Source organism: Mchenga conophoros, linkage group LG17, assembly GCF_057382185.1.
Source record: "Mchenga conophoros isolate Kocher_MC1m ecotype Shallow Benthic linkage group LG17, M_conophoros_male_GT1.1, whole genome shotgun sequence".
Lineage (NCBI taxonomy): Eukaryota > Metazoa > Chordata > Actinopteri > Cichliformes > Cichlidae > Mchenga > Mchenga conophoros.
The window spans coordinates 34653249-34677907 of NC_140542.1; the positions used below are offsets into that span (position 1 = coordinate 34653249).

Genomic DNA, 24659 nt, shown 5'->3' on the forward strand with positions numbered 1-24659 from the left:
AAACATTGCAACTGAACAGCACTCAGTTAGCATTAGCCAAGAATTTAGCTAATGCTTTCAAAGACTGTCATAGCAAACCAGCATGAGTAAGCAAAATTTGGCTAGTAAAACTAACTTGATAATATATTTATTAAATGATATAAATTCATAACAAACGATTAAAATGCTTCCAGAAGAGACTTTTATTTCCCCTAAATTGCAATGCTGTGACTGCACAACGCAGTTTTGATCCTGGACCAACATTTTTATGGTAATCATTGAACAGCACCGACACAGAGATATCAGATACACCAGGCTTCCATTGTCAAACAGCTTCTGTTGCTGGTCCAGTGCTTTTGTACATATTGTGTATTTGGTCAGAAGTTGGTGAAAGCCAGAAATGCTCTTCATTCACTGCAAATGCACAACTTCTTTGTCAAATGTAGACTTGCATAGTAGGTTTGGATCATAGTCTTAGAAATAGAACTCGTCCATCTTGTGTCTTTGCCATCGCTGTCACTCAACTGTAATTTCACAATACCAACAGCCATTGCCACAGTCTGAATAGCCAAACAGTTTACTCCTCTGCAAATGGTCCCTGGCTCTGTTGTATTCCCCAGCCCTCATGTCTTTATGTCCAGAATGGTTTACATTCTGGATAGGCTTATCTATGTGTGGATAAACTTTGCTTTTTTTTTTAAACTGCAGCTGCTCCCATGTGTTTCTCCGACAAACAGCATCTTTCACTGTGTATACTTTACTTTCTATAAAAGGACTTTTAAAAAAAACCTGCCACCTGTCTAGTTGACAGCTGAGTGAAATTTAAAAGCCGTGGCTTTTACATGCCGTTTGATGATGAATCATTCCTTTCTTTCTTTTTATTTCCTTTTTTCCACCCTCCCATAGTGCTTTAAAGAAGCCCAAGTCTTCACAAGAGCTCTGTAAGGATTTACACTGAAAGATTGACACAGTGGATGATGAGCGCTACGATATCGAGGTGAAGGTGGCCAAGAATGAGAAAGAGCTGCTTGTCTTTGTAATGGAAATGAACAGAAGTTTAACTCTGTGTCAGAATTTTTTATAGTTGCTAACCACACCTGTATTTTACCCTGGGTAACCTCCAGCTCTTTGAAGATCAAATGCTACACTCTCATCTTAATCCTCCTTCCAAGATTATATCTATTTACATCTCTAGCCACACCAAAGTGAAATTATGATATTGCATGCACTGCCTCATGGGGCATTGCAGAGATTGGTATGAAAAACCATGCATAGTTGAATGTCAAATTGTATTCTGCAGGCTTTGTGATCTGCTCTAATCCACAAAGGATGCAGAAGAAAGATGTTCTGTGTTAGTGCATATCTAAGATTGCAGAGCGAATATAGGAGAAATGGAGAAATGCTTCGCCCGCTTTCTTTTACTGACCCAGAGTCCCAGCTCGTGATTTTAGAAGATGCTGGAAAAGAAAGTTCATAAGAGGCCAAACCTGATGCACCAAAAGAGGCCTGGAAACCAAACTGAAAAAACAGCATGAAGAAGAAGAAAGTGAAAGTCAGGCTGCAGGCAGCAGCTTGCTCAGGTTTACACAGATTTTTTTTCCCATAGAAGCTATTGTGTGTACACACACACACACACACAGCCACACACTTTTTTATTTTTTACTGCAAGGCTTCTTGTTTGACATTACCAATATCTGCAATATCTTAAAGTCATAATTTAAATAATACTCAAGTGCTCTTGTATTTCTGCTTTTATTTGGCTAAATTTACTCTAACTATTAGTTAGACGCAAACTGAAGTGTGGAAATACCTCAGGATTTTCTTTCGACTTGATATTTTGTAATAGAGTTTTGCAGGTCACAGATTACCCCAGCCCACCCCCCAAATGTCCAACCTCAACCCCACCAAGACACAACAGTATTTCAAATACAAGCTTGTTACCAAACGCAAGTGCATTTTGCATTTCTTTGGATCTACTTTGCATTCTGAACTGTTGGTGGCAGCATAGGTCAGGATGCTGACACCATGACCAATAAGGGATCTGACTCATACTTCCAGTGTTCACTTTATCATAATCTCCACCAGGGGCTGTCCAAGCATCACCCTCCACTCATCCATTCATTTTTATTTATTTATTTTTACTGATGCTTGAAAGAGGGCTGCAGAAGGTTGAAGGATGAAGGACTGATGGCACATTAAATTTTAACCCACAACTTGAGTAAACCTGGTCCTACATGGTTTGATTCTGTAATATAAGTTAGTATGGTCATGAATATCTTTACTGTTGCAGCTTATGATGATTGTGAAAGTACAGTTTGAGTGGTAGATTGTTGAATAATAGGTCATGATTGTAGGTGGCCAAACTACATACACAGTATCTATAAAACAATGCATTAAAAATACTGTTTCCTTACCTTCAATGCTCCATGTCATTTTGTGTTTTTCTTCTATTTTGAACAGATGGTCTTGTTATTATTGACCTCAGATGGGTTTCTGTAGTAATATCAAACATCCCACACAATGTTATATTTGCCCTAGCTTTGACTCTCAAGTCGAAATTATATCAAGGCTTTACTGTCTGCTGCTGTCTTATGTGTGTCCGTGCTGCTTACACTGGAACAAGCTAGAAATAAGACATAGGAACGTCCAGAGATTGCTTGGATCCATCCAGATATAGCTGCATGTAGCTTTATATTTGTTGATGGGAATCAGAGGAGCCTCACTGAGGTGTCATGGGAGTGATTTAGTTAAACATCTGCGATGGGAGGTGCCCACTTAATAACTGGTCACATCCTCTTCCTTACTCACCCATCTCTCTCTACTGTTTGCCAATGCTGGGTTTCTAAAGTTCTCTTTTTTTGCTTTTTTCACACAGTGTAGATTTATGGCATCCTATGTAAAAAATAAACAATTCCAGTGGAAGATCAGTAGCCATCAGTGTCGTTACTATGAAATGGAGTTGAATAAAACACCTCTAGCGCAATAAGTGTAAATGATCTACACCGTAAAAAAAAAATCCTAAAAAAACAGTAATATTCCGGCAGCTGGGGCACCAAAATAATACCAGAAAATAACAGAAAATAACTTTCTCATGAAAATACGGTTATTTTCAGTAATGACAATACAGTTTGTTGCCCTAATTTTACATGGGATTTTGCCTTTTTCAAGTGCTTTTAAACATTAAATTAGGAACATTTTAATGTGATTAAACAATGAAATTACCTATAAACAAGGTCAATGAATGCTGCAATATGAATAATAATACTTAAATGTACAGAAATATACAGTTAACAGTTGGTTTAAATAATAATGGATTGCATTCATATAGCACTTTTTGAGACCCTCAAAGTGCTTTACAATTCCACTTTATAATTCCCCTGTGGCCATCACCAGTAGGTGGTAAGGTAGGAGAAGTTTGTACGAAGTGTCTTGCCCAAGGACACAACAAGTGTCCGAGCCGGGGCTCGAACTGGCAACCTTCTGATTATAAGGCGAACTGCTAACTCTTGAGCCAAGATCGCCCTAAATAACAATAATAATTATTATTATTTGATGTAAAAAAAAAGTTCATAAGAATCATTTTATATATTTTTCCATAGCATTACATTTGAATTTAACAGTTCAATCTTTCAAATAACGGACAAATATTTGTGAAATTATGATACATTTGTGAATGTATTTTGGCAATCTAAATATGCATATGTACAGATAAATACATTTAAAAAACAAGAAAATTGTGTTTTATTACATTTACAGTGATTTTACGTTAATTTACATTTGGAATGTAAAATCAGTCTATTTATGTGAATTTAATGATATTCTGGAAGAACAGTACAAAACTGTAAAATACACAGTAAAATACTTTTATATTACAATTTTTTTTACAGTGTAGCCATAGATAAGGTGGCAAAAATTCCTTTTTTTGAAATCTGGTTGATGATGGTGGTAGATTTTTGGTCATGGGAGATTTTGGCATTGCGTAAGGCCTGATGAAAGCAGGAACCAGATGGACTAGAAAAGGTAATCAGCTTTGACAGTTCAAGTGTGAGAACATGTTTTGTTTTGGGGGGGGGGGGGGGGGGGTTCCTTTTATTGTTATTTAAAGATTTGATTTCTTGGCACCTGGAGTGTTTGAAAAAGCTCTTCCACAGTGGGTTGATATCTTTTTGCACATTTTATTTTATATATTTTCACAATGCACATATATCGCTCTATAATGTGTGGATCCTTATGTTTCAAATATACTGGCTGAGGGCTACTTTACTGTTACAAAATCAACAAGAACAAATTATTACATGTAACTACTTAAGCTTCACATAAATGCACTGAGTCAGACTTTTGATAAGAGACAACATTTTGCAAAGAAGAGACACACTGGATTTCTGTCTTTGCTTTTGTTAGACTTTTGTTAGAACAGTCGGGTCAGGGCAAGGCTTGTGGTAGTGGTGTGTGGTCAAGTGGTTACACCCGTAGACCTGACCGAGCAGGGATCCATATATATACTCCACTGCAGTCTAATGTTTCGCACATTATTAGTTAAGCAAAGCCATTCTGAAATAAAAATGAAAAAAAAATGAAATATCTCAAAAACTTTTATGGCTCATTGTGAAATCTGGTTTCTCTTTGACACGCATTAGATATTTTTTGTTCTTGATGAAGGATTGTGACATATATGAATATTATCTGACAATTATGTAGTAGTGATATTTGGTGTACTTTAGATTTTATGCCAAATGGCACATTAATAATATATCGGATCAACTGGTTTATGAATTTACTCTTAGAAATCAAGATATCAGATAACATGTATGTATGTATGTATTTATGTATGTATGTATATATGTATATTGCAGTATACTACAAGGTGTGTCGAAATATTTGACTTTCTGTACCTTCTTAAAATAAGAATCTATTGGAGAAAAATGTCCCAATAGATAAGTACCTTATTTCAATCTTATGAAAACCTTTCTGTTTATCCTCAGAATATTGCAGTCCAAAGGTAGTATTAATGCAAATAAGAGCCACGCACAAGGGAAATAATCCAGCTGTTTGCTTCTGCAGGGGTCCGTCTTTTGTTGGTATTTTTGTCTTTGATATTACACAGCAGAGACACAAGAAGGAACAGGAAAATGATTGGATTGATAAAAGTGCTGGGTTTTACTCAAGATACTGCAGGTATTTGATATGCACATCGACCAGCTGAGCCTCCAAGACATCTCAGATACCAATCATCCATCATACATACATAGTCGGAGCAAGGGCTGCTGTATGAATTAATCCATATGAAGTTGATGTCTGACACTAATGGTATTACTTTCTTCTCAAACAGCGTGATGACATCATTAACAATTGCGCTTTTCCACGACTTCTACCTTCACCTCTGGAACGTCAGTTTCACACAAGATGGCAACGCACTCTTTCATCTAATTTAAAACAATATGATGAAATGGGGGAAATGTCAGGGGTTTGTTGAAAGCAATGCAGTGTTAGAACCTTTATAATTGCTTCTGAGGTGTTTTAGCTGATGTAACATTTTGAAGGTATACATGTCAGATTTTTGGCAACGTGAACCTCTCTGGCCTGAGGCGCCAAAGATCTATGAATCCTTGACAGCAGCTGCAAACGGCTTGCAGAAAGCAAAACAGCCTAGAGTCGCAATGTTTTCTTCCCAGGTTTGTCTCTACATGCTCAGTGCTGCCTCTTCTGGCATACACAAGACTTATTGAGCGATGATTTCATTAGGTCGTAGTAGGGAAACTCAGTTAGGACGCACAAAGCCAAAAGGTCCTGAGGAATAGTGCACAGGTATTACTGCAAATTTTGGGTTTGATCTGATACAAGTGAATACAGGGACAGTATTGCAATACCGATACTTTTAACCTATAAAGGCAGCATATCGAGCAGAGATTTGTGTGTCATGACTTATGAAATGAATTGTCATCAATTTGCAAATTCTGAACACATTGATGAGCACTAACACAGTAAAATACACATTTCAGCTTTTTATATAACTTGGTTTTTTTTGAAGAGCTGTGCCTGTCTCTAAAGCGCTTCTGTTGTTTAAATGTGCTACAGGCTACAAATCAAAAAGACGTGACAGTCAACACAAAAACGTTTTTTCAAAGTGTGTGAGGTATATTTTTTTTCATTTCCAAGAAGTTATTCATTCAACACAAATCATTGGGCTACATACTGAACTTAGAGTATAGAAACAAAGTCTGAATCTTATCACGCTGCTTTCAGTCTGATACCAGTACCAGCGTTGGTATCAATACTAAAGATCATTCTGTCTACCTCCACTGAGGAGGCACAGCTCAAACTAAAGTGTGTGGCTGAGGTAAACAGGTGAGCTCATAATGTAAATATAGCAAAGGCATCACAGGCCCTGAGTATGTGGGCATTGCGCTAACTATAAACGTGCCCAAACCACAGCATCATTTTTGGCAATCAAATTATGCCGTGACGTGATTCAACTCAGGGTAGTGGAGGTTTCTGAGGCAGCTGTTGTTTGCAAACTGGATGAGGAATAAAAGTCGAAAAAAGAAACACGCAAGATGAAGAATGACAGGTTTATCTTTAAATACATCATTTTTCAAAGAAATTAACATAAACACATTTTCAGATTTGTTGAGCGGAATGGCCTTCTAACCCTCCTCTCTCTCCTCGTTATGTCAGCACACACGCACACTTACTCACAACTGCGTTTGCACGTGTACACAATCAGCAGAGCGTATTTATTTCACTTTATCTTTAAAGAGCACATGCAAAAGAGCACCGGCGCATATGGTGCTCATTTCTGCACCAGTTGCCTAATGCTCTTAAGTTCACTCTTTGTTCTGAGCATCATTGTTTTAAGGGAGGGGGGGGGACAAAGCCGAGCAGTGTCTGCGTGCTGCTGTTTCACAGTAGAAAGTAGAACACTGCTGCTATTGTGTTTGTCATCTCCTAACTCTCTGTATCCTGAAATTGCTGACAGACACGTGGTCAGAAATAGCTGTGGTGCTTTTGGTGGAGGGAATCAAACGAGAAACTTCACTTCTGCAATTCTCTTGATCCGTTAATCATCTCGTGTAAGGGCTGACACAGAGAGTAATGTAAGAGCTGTAGTTTCTATTGAAGATAAAGGTCAAGTGTTTTGGGGTTTGTTTGTTTTTTGTTGTTCTCTTTCTGGGAATTTTGTGGTTTCCACACAAAATTAAGAGATTATGTTATAAAAACCTCTTCCACGGTGATCCCAAAAAGTTGATTCTGTTCAATTGACCTCTGTGTACTGTAGATTTTACCCAAGAATTAGCATGCTTGCAATCTAAGAGATGCTGACATACTGAACGTAGCCTACTTGTGAATCTGTTTCTGTATTTTTCTGTCTGAGCATTTCACAGAAGAGACCTGATCATATATCCTCCATCATTTGAACACACCCTGCTGAATATACACATTTAGCTTTCACTTTATTAGGTACACCTATACATCTGCTCATTATATAATACAGTAGCTTAGGTCATTTAGGTATGTAAACATGGCCAAGACCATCTCAAGCAGCTGAGATTCAAAGTGAGTATCAGAATTGGGAAGAAAGGTGATTTAAGTTGTTGTTAGTGCCAGAGGTCTGAGTGTTTCAGAAACTGTTCTTCCACTGGGATTGGTTCCAAAAAGATAAAATATCCAGTGAGGTGCAGTTCTCTGGGTGGAAATGCCAGAGAAGTCAAATAACCACTCATTACAGTGAAGGTTTGCAGAAGAGCATCATGCACTAAAAACAATGGGCTTCAGAAACAGAGGACCACATCAGGTGCCACTAGTTCACCATAAAGAACAAGAAAGCAGGGCTCCACCCTGCCTTGTATCAACAGTTCAGGTTAGTTGGGGTTGAATGATGTGGGGGATATTTTCTTGGCCCCTTAGTACCAACATAGCAGCGCATCTGAATATTGTTGCTGACCATGTCTCTTTATGACCACAGTGCACACACTTTCTGATGGCTGCTTCCAGCAGGATAGCGTACCGTTTCACTAAGATCAAATCATGCTAAAGTGGTTTCTTGAACATGACAATGAATTCACTATATTGAAATGGCCTCCAAAGTCACCAGTTCTCAGCTTGTTAGAGTACCTTTGGGATGTCTTAGAATGAGAAATCTGCAGGAACTGTGTAAAACTGTTGCGTCAATATGGACCAAAATATGTGAGGAATATTTCTAGCATCTTTCTGAAACTGAAGGCAAAAGAGGTCCAACCTGTTACTATTAAAGTGTACCTAATAAACTGTCTGATGAGTGTATATACATATAGACAGTATAGAGAACTCATTATCAGTGCAAATGACAAAATCTTGCTAAATTATAGCCAAGAGTTTGCTTAAACTGGTAGGAAAAAACTTCATTCTAATGGACAGGGACATTTTTATATCTGTAAAAAAAATAATTCTTGCTAGAGTGAGTAAGTATCAAAGGAAAATTGGATTCCCACTAAGACTCATATGCATGTCAATAGCTTGGCAACATTAGCTAATGAGATATTCATTTTACTTAGCACACATGCCTTTTCAGAGTCACTGCATAAATGAATGTCTTGAGCAGTTATATAATTTGATAACTGTGGTTATTTGTCATGTTATGATGGCTCACATAATGGTGAGCAGTTAAAGGAACTCTGTAACTCAGTTGCCAACACATTATGCAGTCTTTGGGGCCTGCTGGTCTGCACCGTGAGCCCCTTTTTTTGTCCAAGATAAACATCTCATGCGATCTCTGTTGACACTTTATTTATCCCAGAAGGCTTTCTCCCCCCAAAAGTGTGCATTTTCTGCCCAGAGTCACTCTAGATGTTGGGAGTTTTGCACGAGCTCTTAGGAGAGCTGAGTTTTTCACTTTGGACTCGGTCTCGGCGTTACAAGAACAGACCGAAGCGTACAATGCAGCCAAGGGTAGATGTGTACTGTATGTCTTAAAAATGTGGGAGGGGCTTGAGCGGGCTTTGAGTTTGGTTTTATCATTGAGTGTAGTGGAGGACCAGACTGCAGACTAGGCTCCCTCCTCTCCTCTCCACTCCTCTCACTCGACTCTAGAGCTCTACTTTGTCCCGTCGTGATTCACAGGTAAGCGCAAAAAGACAACAACTTTAAACTTTTACAGACGATATCAGACCTTTCGTGGGTGGAAAGTTAAAGATGACGTAAAAAACAAACAAAAACAATGATGCAATAGGCCGCGTTACGATGGCAGATTATCATACTTGGATGTCTGCTGTGCGCATGGGCTGCTGATTTTACTTTTCGGAATTTCTTGGCTGGGAGCCGCTCCCTCTTTTGTGCGCGTTTCACGCTGCTGGTTCACTAAAGACATGGTGACGTCATGATTCCCAGCTGCAGGCCCAGAGAGCTTTTTTAAAAATGTGTTTTTATTGTGGGGATGCATAAAGAAAAGCATACCGTATGCACGCTCTTGCAATGCGCGCTCACGCCTTCTGATTCTTTAGCGAACAAAGTATGAAGGGGCAGTAGGAAGAAAGAGGGGTGGGCAAGTTTCTCATCGCCAAAGTAGCCACTCAGTGCAGCCTGGTGGAAGTTTTTTTTTTTTTTTTGGTTTGAAGAAAAAGTTGCTCTACTTTTTGGCCTGTTGATGTTGACTCTCTGTCAACAGCATCCTCCAGACACTAAAGGAAGGTTGTGGTTTTCACCCTTAGTTTAGAAAGGCATTCGTAAAGTGTGCAGAGCTAGGATAAGGGCAGTTATCCTAACTTTGTATAGATGCCAGCTCAACAAATGCCCTTCAAAAGATCAAATCTGAACATAAGATTTTAAATTTCTTTTTTTTAAATTAATGCTTGAGTCCTAAAGACGTCCAGCATCTCCTGCAGACAAAGCCACAGGGCAGTCTTTCAGAGGGCAGGCCTTCTTACTCAAAAATGAATTCTCTTCTCAAGGTATGACATTCTCTGCAATCCTACCACGCCGGAGGCAAAAAAAAAACTCTCTTCGGCTCTCATTGTACTTCAGTTTGGGCATAAAGTCTTTTGATCTCAGCTTTATTACGTAGTAGTATCTGTGAAATAGAAGCATGGTAAGTGTAAGAGGGTGGAGGGAACTGCAAAAGGTTGATCTGTAAGGTTTTGGGGTTTTTTTCCATTTTAAATACTTTCAGGAAACAGACAGCACAGTAATTGTCCATGAAACTGTATCCGATAAGTTGCGCAGTGTTTGGAAAACAAGTGGAGAATGCCCTCCTGCTCCTTATAAGGTGCAGGAGCAACCTGATGACAGATGACTGGAATAGCCTCAGGAATGCAATGAATAACACACTTCTAATACAGTAGTTCCAACCTTATGCACCCCACAGCCATCTCATGGTATCTGTAGCAGCCATTCATTTAATGTTCCCTTTGTGTCCATTTAAATTTTTCATCTGTGGAATACAGTTAACACCTTTGATCACCATACCACAGTCTAGCCATTACTTTTGTAATTAACAATTTCTTTTAGGTAACTGTATCTCTATTTATCCATTACTTATCCATTCCTTATAGCTATTTATTTATTTCAAATACTACTTCTTAGAAACTATGTAACTATATATTTCTTTTAGCTAACCATTTAACAATTCATCCTTTCCTTTTTGGTAACTGTTCAACCTGTGTCTATTACTTTTAGTTATATATTTGTACTATTTATCTGTTACTTTTTGTTGTGTCATGATTACTGGTGTGTTGGACCCAAGAAGCAGACATACAGAACAGACCCTGACAAACTGTGCAACTATTTACTTATATAGTCAGTTGTATCATTATTTGCCTGTTACTTCAATTCAGTTTAATTTAATTTAATTCACTTTGTATAGCACTAAATCACAGAAACAGACATCTCTAGGCATTTTATACTTAAGGTAAAAACCCTACATTAATACAGAAAAAACCCTGACAATGCCCTATGAGCAAGCACTTGGCAACAGTGGAAAGAAAAAACTTCCTTTTAACAGGAAGAAGCCGATCTTTTTTTTATTCAGTATGATTCAAAATGAGAGACTCAGCTCATAGAACTCAACAGAAAACTGTTTACAGAGATTAAGACAGATATTTTATTTGGTTAGACTTTTATAGGACCAGAGGGTTTTTTGCAACCACAGATATCGCCATCTGGTGACCTGGAGATAAAATGCCGTTTTAAGGCACTTCCATATCAGCGTAATTTTTCTGACCTTGAGGCTATGTCCATGTTTTATGCTGCCTTTGCTTTTATCCTACTATGTAAATATTTATCCGCAATTTCTAGCTTGCTAAAAAGCTTGTTAAACTATCGATCTGATCGAACAATGTGTATCTATTTAAATGTTTACATAATTACATCTACTGTCTTTTTTTATTATGCATAAATTACTTACAGCCTTACAATCTCTGACATAGGTTTAAGATTGTGATACCTCCGCTGGCTTTGAAGGCCATTTTTATACTCATTAAACAAAGCTTGTGTTGTTTTTAATAAAGCTCCTTTGTGCCTTGTGATTGGCTTGTTGTCATCACAGTAGTATTCTTATCAAGTTAGAAAGGTTTAATTACTGGATGAAGATGATCACTCAAACCACTCAGATGTGTTAATTTGCAATGAGCCCACACAGCCCACATCATACTATTTCCAACACATCATAACATACAGCCCTCAACTCCTCACTGTTAAGATCAAATGTTTAGGGTTTTTTTTTTGTTTGTCTCTATGCGTCTCTGTTTATATACGTGTCGCCGAATCATGCTTTTAAAATTTTTTGTTTGATTAGTTGAGCCACTTTGTTTTTAAAGTGCTTCCTGACAACTGCCAAAGTAAGGTTTTTGCATGCATGTTCACACTGTCACACACATATTTAAACAGAGCACACATCAGACTGCAAGCCATACACTGGAAATGTGGTGCTCTGTATGGATTTATAATTGGAACGATATGATATGGGTGCAGAAGAATGTGGAGGTAATTGCACAGAGTGATAACATGGGTTTGGCAGTGTGGGCGAGGGCCAGGGTTAGGGCTGGGCAGGCAGGATGTAGGGAACACTGCCATGCATTTCCGGAGTCTGGCTCTGAGCTGCACAGTGCGGTGAAAGGCTTCTAGTTACTGTATCCTGGCTCCCGCTCACTCTCTCCATCTCATTTTTCATCCCATTTTTCTTTTCTTGCTGATTTAACTCAAGACGTTTGCTGATTATTGTGCCTTATTCTCACTAAAATCAAGAAATGCTAATTATTTGTTTACATGAATGTAATATATGTGGCTGCTTTGTTGAAGTCTAATGCTAGATACTCATAATCCACCACAGCATCATATTCCAAAGCAAGAATCCAGAGTTTCCCTTGCAAGGCAGTAGTTTCTTAGCACTGCTGAGCCAAGGCATTCAACCAAGTGTCTCAACTGAAATTTGAATAGAGTGGAAAACTGACAGAGGCAAATTTCAAACACAAATGATCAGACGATTCTTTTCTCTTTTTCTTTTATTTTTACCCAAACTCCCCATGTGGTACACTTTCCAAACATGAAGACACATCAGTCCAAACATACATTGTTTCTGCACAGCAGGTGCCAGAGCTATTTTCTGGTTTCTTCTCATAACGGACCAGTGAAACTATGTCAAGCATGTTTCCTGTGCTCGAATGTTTTTGCCCGCTGGCTTAATTTCATGCAGATTTGTTTGTTGTAAGAATATGGCATGAGTATGCTGGGGAACCGCAAGCGAAATGAGCACTTCCTGTTTTATCAGTGTTGTCCTTGTCATTAGTGTGAGCACCACTTGCTTTGGGGGAAAAAACGTCAGTGAAGGTTTTAAGTTTGTCTTCTGGACAACAGCAGGAGTAGGATGGGGTTCACCTCATTTTGAAGTGATTGTGATTGACGTGTAGCTAACACTCAGGGGACTCTTGGTCCTGGACTCGAGCCCTACAGTGTACTCTGTGCTGTTCCCCCCCTCCTTTTGCCTTTTGAATTTGATAGCATGTAATTTAGATGTGCTGCATCCAGAACCGCATACTAAGTTGTATAATATTGGTGAGCTTGGACAGACGGGCAGATGTCGGGTTGGGGAAGAATTCTTAACTATTTCACTGGGTAATGGCGGTCAGCAAGTGGTAGGTAAAAACTGGTAGGGATGGTTAACTGCTTGTGAAGGAAACCTTAGAAGATGTTTATTTATGCTTTAAGAGCTTGGAAGATGTTTGCGATATATAAATTCCTGTTATTTTCCATGTTAGGAGGAAAATCTCTTATGCCATGACACATTTCCGTGTGTAATTTAGGCTCATATGCTGTTTGTTGTTCTTCGCTTTGCAGCCAAACTGACATGGAACAGTTGTGCAGTGGGAGCAAAGTGTTCTTGGATGTTCTGGCATTTGTTCACTCTACAATTAGGCTCTGGTTGTCTCTTGGGTGATGGAGATTTCTTCTGCTCCTCTTCTTTTTTCCTTGGCCTATAAGAGATTTGCCACTATATTCAGTCCTATTTAACCAAACCACAATTTCATAGCTATTTCCAAGCTGCAGTTCTTTAACACACTTTAGGATCGAGCTGTCTTTTGCTTCCTTTCCTTTTCAGACTCACTCTCAACTAACTTTCAGTCGCCCCGTCTGAAGCAGTCATGTGGGCACAAAAGACCTGCGTTTGAATTCCTCTGAGCTTTAGTCACACTCGGATGGAGAGGGTTTGTTAGATCAACCTCTCACTCGTATCGTTTTCTGACTTGAAAGTGTGATCACTCAAGGCCAGATTGAATAATAGGCAGCACGGCATGTCAGTGTTGGTAATTGGCATATTGGTTCACCATCTGCTAGTTGCCAGATGGCAAGCTCTGCCAGAAGTTTCATAGCTATAGAAAAAAACACAAAAAAGGAATATTATGATCCTTTAGCTCTTACTAAATCTTTAGATTTTTGAGTGGGAGATGATTAAATTCATGAGGCAGCCTTGCTTTATATCTTAAAAGGTAAAAAATCTTCTCTTTTCCCCACGTGGTCTGCATTTCATTGTTTTTTTTTGTCGATGATTGATAGTGTGAGAGTGAGGTCAGCAATCCTAAGCAGCATTTCTGATGTCATGCTAAAAAGTTGCATGTTCTCCTCTTGGTTTCCCAAAGCAGGTTATTCTGAGAAGTGTACAACCTTGTTGAGAGGGGACATTTAGCCTTTGGGCTTCTTCTCCTCTGATAAAACAAGCACAGGAAATGTCTATGTTAGCTTGTTAGCTGATTGGCCTTGTGTTTTCCTTCACCGTCCTCCCGCTGGGACTCCAGAGATGCACAGTGTGTCCCTGTGGCAGAGAAGCCACCTTGTGTGCCCCTCTCTCATAGCAGTTACGTTACTTTTCCTTCAGCACCAATATATCCTTCCTAAGCTTTTATTTTTCTTTAAATTTATCTCAAGAATAAATGATTGATAAAACTTTCATTTACCCAGCTTCATCTCTTTGCCAACTTTCCATTCCTATGTCCTCTCTTCACCTCCCCTCCTCCTCCCTGCTCCTCTCAGCTTTTCGTCTTCCTCCCGAAAGAGTCCACAAAACTAAACAAACAGGGCTAATCAAGAGCCTGTTAAATCGCACTTTAAAAGTCCCATATTTTTTGTTAATGTGGAATTAAGGGAACGTGGAGGTAATAAGGTGATGTAAATCCCAGAGGAGTGTGTGAAAAATACCATTCAGTGTGAACATATGACTAATGAGGTCATATATTTACACGGTTAGCAAGGTTAACCGGCCTATGAATTGTACACGGGGGGTGGGACAGACAGACAGACAGAGCATTGTGCAGGTCAGTTATAGGCCTGCTGGATTTATGCTTGTGGCTGTAGAAACGCTAAACGTGCCGAAAGGCGAATTTAAAGGACAGCTTGGAGAGGCCGTGCTGGACGTCTGCCATCCTGGGAGTGAGAACTGGCAAGAGCGAGATCAAGCTTGCATGTTGTAATGATGGTAGAGGAGTTAGCTCATACATATAAAACAATCACTGTGTCCTTACATGGATATTCACATGAGTCAGACTTCTACTGTAATTCAGTTTCAGCTTTTGGATGAGCTTCATAGTTGTGTTATTTTTCCAACCAAGTTCTAAGCGTTTAAAAATTCATTGATGTAAAATCTCAGGAGAGGGTCTCACACTTGCTGAGGTATTTAGGGATGCAACCAGCAATAGCTAGGTTTCATTTGACGTAGACGTGACGTCGACGTAAAGCGCGAAATTTGACTGGCGGTCGGAAGTGAAAAAGATAAGCGCAAAATCACAGACAGACAGTACGCAAAATGCCTATGTCCTGTTGTGTTTACGGATGCTCCAGTAGGTCGACCAGAGAAACTGATAAACGGTATTTTAGGGTACCAAAAATAGCCCAACGAAGAGGAGAAAAATGGAAAATTCTAACCGAAAAACGTAGGAAAAAATGGATTTTAAATTTACGTTTACAGTCGGGAGGAGCAGAGTCTGCCAATGCCCGTGTCTGCAGCGACCACTTCGTCAGAGGTAATGTTATGTTTGCAAACGAACTTATTAGCATTAGGTAGTCGTTAAATTCTCGTTTACTTAGTGCTTTTAAGTTAGTAGTCTAATATTGACTTGATTGGGACTATAGGCTGCCCAAGTGCTTTGGATGACGAAGAGTCGGAGGACTGGGCTCCGACGGTCAATCTCGGCTACGAACGAAAACCCAGATCGGAATCAGTTCTCAAACGAGAGAAAAGAATGAAGCTTAAGGCAGAACAGCATCGATGTGCAGAGGCGATTTTGGATATGCAACAGACGGCTGAGAGCCCGGATTTGAGCCTAGTGACAGTGGAGAACAGGCTACTAACCCTGCCATACAATTGCAATGAGCTGCAATCACTTCTCCATCCTCCTTTGCAATTACCCAAGTCTTCAGAGGTGTCTCGTTAGACCGCTGAGAATGGTTTACCTTGAAACAAACAACTGTCACTCTAACGAAGTCCTAAGGATGTGGCATGTTTGTTGACGTTAAAGCCGCTACCGCTAACTGTTAGCGTGTTTAAGATAAAGCAATATAAGAACAAACACTCACCCTTGCAAACACCAAACTGTATCCATCACGGAGACGTTTTGTTCCAAGGTTGTGGACCCACCCGCTGACAAAAAAATTGTACGCCTCCAGACTCTTGAAAGCTTTCATTTGCTGCCTAGTGTAGTAAGAAGTCTGGAGGACCAAGTAGTTGGTGATATCCACAGCCTCGATAGTAGGCAAATCCTTTACTTCTGTGGTGTATTCGGACATTTTCAAAGAATACGGATCACGTCCGATATATTTTTTAACTATCTGTTTATATCTCTCCCGAGAAACGGGGTCTAAAGTTGCACAATAGCTGCTCTCCTGACTCTCCACAGTCCTCCATGTTTACTTCCGCCCTCCACTCAAAAATCGCGCTGCCTCCGCACGTCATCAGAACCACGTGACCGCAACCCAACTATTATTTTTAACAAGAAATCTGCCAGTCATTTGCTTGATTAAACTCTTGATTCCTCCTAGAGTCGAGATAAATTAGTTTATGGAGTAAGCCAAATAACAGACAAATAGAGGAAGTTATCATATTTAAAATGCCTGTAAAAGTTCCAGTTCTAACTTTTGCTTTCTTTTGACTACTCTGACTCAGTGAAAACAAGCCTCAAAGGCAACACTACAAAACCATTTTCAGCCAAAATATCCAGACATTTAGTCCCATGTAATTTTTCCACAGAACTAAAAGGTCCCTAAAGAACATTGGTTGTCTGTGTTTAGATTGCAGTTTAAAGCACTGTTTGCAAAGTGGAATTTATCTTTTCTTGTGCTTTGGCTAAACATGGCAAAAGGCTGTGTATTTTAAATTGGGCAGAGCAGATCTCTGTGGCAAAAATGCTCTTACGCTCGATTAAGCTAGTTTCATTCATTATAGTGGAAGGGTGATTTATGCTACATGTTCAGCGTAGCCAAAAGACAGAATAAAATTAAGCAAGCCCACTGAGATATTAAAAAGCAAATACTGTCCTTACATATAGTTTTGTGAAATAACTTCATTCATAATGGGATCTTTGGGATCTCTTTCAACTTAAAGTTAGTGGCTAATGCAGAGACTGACTGTACTGCAAGCCCCACCCTTAAACTTCCTGAACTTTCAGAAAGTGCTACCCCCTAAGGACTTGAAGGATAAATTAATTTCTCTGGAATTTCACCCATCCCTTCAAAAGTTCTTAGTAGATGTATTGGAAACAAAACTTTAGTTAATTATTGTATGTGTTGCCAAAAGTTACAAATATACAACTTCGACAGCATCATCATTAATTTAACATTTCATTTCTGAAAACCTAACTTAATGTCTTTTCTAGAGCCCGACTAATTTATTAGCCGATTGCTATCAGCTATTTGCCGATCTGTCGTATCAGCATTTATGATGCCTGATAAATAAATATTTGAAAAGGAATGAAAAGATGGGAGAAACACCCTTCAACAATATGGTAAGTGGTGACGTTACATAGTTTGGCCACCAGAGGGCACTCTGCAACATTAGTGTTAGCAATGCAGTTGGAACTACAACCAGCTGCTCTGAGTAGTCACAAGTAAATACATAACAACAAATGTTAGAGAAATCTATGTATGCTTCATATGTCTGAAAGAATATAATATTATAATAATATCTGATTTTAAAATTACCGTACCAGTATCCACATAAAAATGCTAAGGTGGTGAAAGATCGAATCTGTTTATTAGATAGTGGTCTGCTTTGGCTCTCAGGTTTGGTTGTACCTATCCAGAACCAAATGGGCTCCTTGGTTCTGGATAGGTAGTATGCACTGTGTTTATTATAGGCCATTCAGTGGTGGAAGCTCAGAGAGTGAATCAAAAAAGTGCAAGCAAGTTGAAGGATTATAATTTTCTGTAGGATAACGGCTATGCATTAAATTCTGTGACAGAACTTTAAACCAGTCCTTAATAATTGAAAGTATAGTTGAGCATTTGTTGAGCATTTGCATTCATAATACTTGTCAAACCTTTTTCAATCTGATTTTCAAAGTAAGACAAGGCACATTGTTGTAAATGGTCCACATCCAACTTTATCACCTGAATAGGCTGCAGCACAGTCTGAGGCCTGTGTCGGAGCTGCAGTTGGGAGCAGTGGTAATTGTTTAAGAGTGCATTTATAGAGTGTACTCTTTGTGCCTCCTAATCAGAAGCATACTCAGGCGTTTACATATGGGCCTCCGAGGATTGCTCAGGAATGTATTACAAGCAAGGCGAGAGGACGGGTGAGTACAAAAGCTAGTAGGCCACTCCGCTGTTACCACTTCTTTCCACTTCACATGTCACTGCCCTGTTCGGCTGAGGAGTTCGGTGGAGAGGGGTCGAAAAGATAAGTGTGGGGAGGGGAGGGGTGTGAAAGTGATTAAGGGTGAAGATCAAATCACAGAATGGCTGATGCAAAGTCTTTCCTCCATCACTACCAGTAACAAATGTACAGTATGTTCAGGCATACACTCAACATTCTCTTTTCCAGTGACTTTGAGATATGGATACCACCAATTTCACCCCCCCAAAAAAACATTGCTCCCATCTGTCCACCTATCGGAGGCCTTTAAATAGATTAGATCTGTTTTTGTGGATTCGTTTCAGTGAGCATTAGGTAATTTGTCAGTTTTTCTCTCTGTACTCAAACTCGGGTCTGGCAAGGGGACAAGGAGAACAAAAATATGGCCTCAGAAAACCATTTTAATCAGACACTGCTCCGCAGGGACATAGGCTGGCATAGAAGAGCTTTTTACCTCATCAGAGCTCTGCCAGTGGTGATTGGGAGAAACACTCAGTCAGGTTTTTATTGAATAACCCCAGCTCTGTACTGGAGGGGCTTTACTGTAAAAGAGCAGCTCTATAGCCGCCGAGGTGACAGCCAAATGGTACTTATTAAAGTAAGGGCTGATTCATACTATATGCCCTACTGCAGCTTAACCTTGTTGGAGGCTTATAGTTTGGCTACAGTGCTAAAGTCCAGTCACTTTTTTTATGACTAAATACATATGCATACGATTAGCCTCTGATCAGACATCAGAGTTCACAAATTTCCTATAAAAGCACCACATGATCGCATTTATCTAATACGGGCAAGGATTCATTTCATTTTACTTACAATTTGAGCTGTATTATCCACTTGAACTATGCAGCAAGTAAGTTTAGCTTTCTTGGGGGTACAGCACTAGGACATGTCCTGAGGTGCCATGCTATTCAGGAGTAATAGCTGTGGGTCCCATCGTCTCTGCTTGTTTACACAGTACACAGCTCTCCAGCACAAATTGAGCATGACATCTAATGGAGTGTGAGCGCGGATTAATTACCCCCGCTTCTAGACTAATGTCTCCTTCTCTTCTGATTAATGATGACACATGTCACATTGGAGCTGAGCACGGTTAAAACATGAAAATGTTAATGTTAAAATAAGATATCTGCAAACAGAGTAGTAAGGTGTTTTCTATAGATTTAGCTCTGCTAGATATCATTGACTTGTTGTTTTTATTGGTTTGATTCCATTTTGTTCAGGGTTCCAGAAGGATAATGGACGGTTCATTTGTTCAGATGTTGAGAAAGGTTCAAATGTAATATAGTGCATGTTAAGGATGGGGTAGGGTTCCTATTATGACTGGCCTCATTAAACGTGCCTTAATGAGAAACAAAACACCCAGATGACCCCCCCCACCACCCCCAGAACAATGGGTGCTTGTTATCAAAGAGACTGCATCGCATATATGACGGTGTCTGGCTTGCATCCCAATGACGGCTTTTTCACAAGATTCTGGATTCCTAAGTTGAGCCTTGAGCTGCGCGGTGCCATTCACTCCTGTAACAGCCACCTGGGAGACCACCTTGGAAAATAGGCCCCTATTAGTTCAGGTTAGACTTAATGACCAGTAATGGTACACCGGCCAAGCCAAACTGTGCAAAAGGGCTCGGGGCAGGCCGAAATGAAATACCAGTCACTCAAGCTCTGAACATAAACACAAGGTGGGTGGTGAGTGCATAGGTATTTCTGTAGGTGCATGTGTATGAGGGGATTCAGGCAGGCTGGCATCTATCCATTTGAAAAAAAGAGTTGACCCAGATGCATAGCACAAATTTCCAACTGGAGGACATGGGTGAACCCCTTTGGACAGATTAGTGGTAATGGTGGTGGTGGTGGGGTTGTTGGATGTGGTTTTGGATTTATTCCCATCAAGCGCTGCTGCTTTGTGAACCAAATCTCATTTCCAGTTTTGCCATGAGCTACAAAAAGCTTTCAGCAATCTCAACGGAGCAACAAGAGAAGCCTCCTAAAAGCACTGCTCAATTATTTACAATTTCATGCCTGTCTTAGATATGTGTTACTCCAATAAATTTAGGAATTAAGAAGCTTAAATACTGCACATATATTAACCTCTGAAGCTGAATTTTATCCTTCATTTAGTGGTAAATGCCACATCATGCTAATGGCGTTCAACAAGGATTTTGCCTTCCATGGTCCAAAGAGTCTTTGGTGTAGAATTAGCATAGGCATTAATAGTAAGGAAAGCCAGCATTTATAGCGGTATGATATGAGTCAATCAGTCACTGAATTAAATTACTTTTCGTCCCAGGGAGATTGAGCTGCAGAGCTTCCAGGCCTGCTGGGGCAGACAGAGGAACATAGTGTAATGAGACAAATACTGAGGAAGAGAGAGAGCTTTGTTATGTCTCGTGAAGCTCTAGAGTTTCCTGGAATTTCTGGCAGTGGATCCCAAAGTCACATAACCACAGAAAGAGAGAAGACAGACGTGGGGTAGCTCTCCTGAACAGCAGAGTTCAAGTCTAAAGAAAGCTGCTCTGTTGTTATGTACTCTGGGTATTAGAGCTAGGGCTCACTTTGGAATCTAAACAGTCATGCTTTATACAGATTATGGATCATTTTTAATGCAAGTATGTGAAATGCCAATGTCTGGTCCAAAAGGAGAAAATTAATATCTTTAACATTCACAAAGATGAGTCTCTGTCCTCAGGGAGGCTGTTTCCTTTGAAGCGCTCATGAAGGAAGTATTCAAGTACGTGCAGAGATCTCCTGCGGTTTCATGCTATAGTCACCTCGGCTTCATCGCTCAGACTTCATCTTATGCTTGAGCTGTGTTAAGAATTGTGTGACGATGTGTCTTAGTCTCGCATAGCTCGACGTGTCTGCGTTTGCAAACTTACATGGATCATGTTTTAGTCCTTAAGACCCTCGTTTGGGCCTTTAACCTTGACGGGGATTTAGAGGAGCCAAAGACATACCCATCCTAGCTGGCTGGCTGCCACACTAATAAGGCAACATTCAGCACAGCCATGCACGAAAGTGAGATCGGGTAAAGCTAGTGAACCTCAGCCCTGCAGAGCCCTGAAAGGATTTGAGGTACGAAAAGGCTGGAATGTATCTTTTGGATGGCGAGGTGAGCTCCCTCACTTAGAGAATGTGCTTCTGCTGTTTCAAAAACAGTGCTCTGATATCTTGAAAAATGTTACTGCAAACCCACTGAAACACATGTGCTTTACAGGATTACTGTATTTACTGGTCTGTATTTGTAGCTCCCTTCATAACATGCGACAGTTGGTGGAGGTGGACTGGGATTAGGATTGGTGTATTTGGCTGAGTTTTGTGCTGACCTCTGCAGCCCTTTGTCAAGAGCTATGATTTGGCCTTTTCATCAAAGTCCTTCTTATTCTAACTTTTTCCTCAGTGTACTCTTTAAATGTTCAGTTTGTGACGCTTGCATTTGATAGAAGTATTACTGTAAAATGATATACAATTTACAAATTCCCGCTGACTAGGATGGCAGATACATTAAAATACACAAAATTCACACTCTGACTATGAAGCCAAACCAAGCCCACAATCATAATACATCAGCATATAACAGCTGATTTTATGCTCATGTGATTAGATGGCTTAGCTGATACTATTCTGCAAATCTCGTGCAATTTTAAGTATCTTTAGCATGCCTACAGTTACTAGAGCAAGCTGCTCCAAGCTGCTTTGCAACCCACCTTTACCACAGCTTTTTACTTTAATTTGTGTTGCACTTTTTCAAGTTTCACTACAACTTGGACAGTTGTTTACAGACAGTAGCACAGCCATCAAATCAAATCAAATCAAATCAAATCACTTTTATTGTCACATCACATGTGCAGGTACATTGGTACAGCACATGTGAGTGAAATTCTTGTGTGCGAGCTTCACAAGCAACAGAGTTGTGCAAAATACAATAATGTAAACAAGCAAAATACAAGAATGGCTACATCTGAAACTAATAAATATATGTACAATATATAATAGTATATGCATTTCTGGATGTGTATACTAAATATTTTTCTACGTGTGTGTGTGTGTGTGTGTGTGTGTGTGTACACATATTTTACAAATTAAATAGAGTAAACAATAAATAAAATATATAAAATAAATAAAATAAAATATACAGAGTGAGACATGTGCAAAACAGTGGTTACCAGATGGTTGTATAATAGTTTCTAGGCCTGTGTGATTGCAACCTGTCACTGATACCTGCTCTGTTCTGTGCTGTGGGTCTTGGTGCTGCTTTCCCTGCCTTAAAAGACTTCTATGCATGTGCACTGAAGGCTAGGGGGGTCCCAAAACGGAGGCACACTGACAAATATTAATACAAGTCTTTCACAGTGCGGCATTTAGTAGCTTAAAAGTCACGTGTTGTTTTTACAGTTTCCTCTCAAGTGGCCAAAAACATTAGTGGTGCAAGCATACTCAGCAGACTTGTATGGAGAGTAACTTAAACCTGCTGAATGCTGTCTCTGTCATTGTCATGGCCACTGAAGCCCATTTATCAAACGTCTTCTGAGTATTCCACTTAAAGGCATATTCTCATCTCCACACCTGGAAGAGGAGTCCCAGCGCATCCACCATTAAGCAGTTTGGTCCTGCATCAATTCACTGAGAGCACGTCTGCATGAATACCCAGAGACAGAGTCAAAGAATTAAAGCAAAACATCCTCCTCGATCTCTGCTGAGAGACTCTCTATTATCATACCTTCTTTACTGACTTGTGTAGATGCACCTTCCCCAAAGAAGCCTTCAGATTTTTCTTTTTTTCTTCCAACAAAGGCTGAACTGAAAGCAGCGTCAGGGGATCACTCCACATCCAGTGTGAGTAATAGGCCTACTCAGTCAGGTCATCTTGCTCTCCCACCACCCCACCCACCCACTCACTCCTTAATCTCCTCCTATCTCTCTCCAGGAATGCAGCCCCTTATTTTGAAAAATACCTTGTCATGCAATACCCTTGAAAAGCCTTGCAGCACTCTTCAAAAAAATTGGCATCACACCGCATGATTTACTGACTTGTATGCAAAAACAAGGCAGGAAAGATAAAGATTTATGATATTTAGGAGTGATTTAAATAAATATGTCCTCTGTTAAAGCCATTTTCCCTTTTGTTTTCCTGATAGGGCTGTGATGCCTGCTCGAACAAATAAAACGGCCCAAACTCGTGGCAGGATTTTCACTTAGCTGTCATGTTTTCAACAGGCTCTCAGTGTGCAGGGGCATTGCATCATGCCTTTCAGCCTCACTCTCCCCTCATGCATGTTTCCATGTAAGGCATGATGGGAAGACATTCTCTCGTGGCACAGTTTGAGTCAGCCACATAAATCACTCAGCCTTCTTTTTTATTCTTTTTTTTGGGGGGGGGGGGGGGGGGGGGGGGTTGGTCATCTTTCCAATTTTCTCCCCTTCTCTCACCGAAGTGTAATTTCTCCCTGGCCACGGAGAGAGCCACACATCCAACGCGCCAGAAGCATGTCACAAATGTTAGCAGATCCATTTTATTTCCAGTTTTTGCCTTAGAGAAACGCATCAGGAACCTCTCAAATTTAACGAGAAATACATTTTTATGCTTCCCTTAATGCTTCCAACATGTCTTGTTATTGCCTGTGTACCAGAGGCAGTGGGGTGCTGTGGCTCTTGCTAATCACCTATACTTTTTCAGTCACTGAGCTTTGGTGTGTATATAGGATGACTTTACTCTTATTAAAGTTCAGTATCCTGCTCAAAGGCCTTTAAGCCAGGCTTAATTTTTTTTGTTAACTGGAACTGTGATCTTTTAGCTGCTTACTGTAGAAAAAGGAACTAAACCAATTTATCCTTACTTGAGATCTTTTCAGTTTAATTCTATCCTGCTTTTATATTCTCTCTTCCGTTCTCTAGCTGTGGTGTCAGCAGTAGCAGTGCTTAGACTCACAATACATCAGCACTCTGGTTCCACAAGTCTCCCCGGTCAGCTCACTAGTAGCAGATTAATGTCCTGTTGAGGAGACACAGACTCCTGCCCGGGCCTCATTTACTCTGACAGAAGGCAGGTGTCAAGACAGGCTGTCCTGAAGGAACGAGAGCAGGCTGCAAATGGACATGAGAGAAGGGCGAGGAAGGGATTCGTGACAGGTCTCATGTTCATGTGTGAAAGAAAAACTCCTCCATTGCTGCTAGAGGTATCCTCGAACCTTAAAGACACTTTTTTTTTTAGAATTACCATTTGTATTTAACAAAAACTTTGGCCACCAGGGGCATTATTTTAGCGTGATGTTTAACTGCTTTTTTAAATGCTATCCCCATAAAATGCTTCTAAAAAAGTTATATCTAGCTACACCTTCTTGTGGTACAAAAATAGAATTAGATAAAAGTATAG

General features: G+C 39.9%; 1 protein-coding gene across 5 annotated transcripts in view; it reads left to right on the forward strand.

Moving 5' to 3' along the window:
• Nucleotides 1-8928: 8928 nt before the first annotated feature.
• cald1a (caldesmon 1a) overlaps nucleotides 8929-24659 on the forward strand; it is a 66088-nt gene continuing 50357 nt past the window's right edge. For all 5 annotated transcript variants that reach the window (XR_014889147.1, XM_085251331.1, XM_085251326.1 and 2 more), the window contains exon 1: nucleotides 8929-9075. The gene's annotated coding sequence lies outside the window, so the exon portion shown is untranslated. The remainder of the gene's footprint in view (nucleotides 9076-24659) is intronic.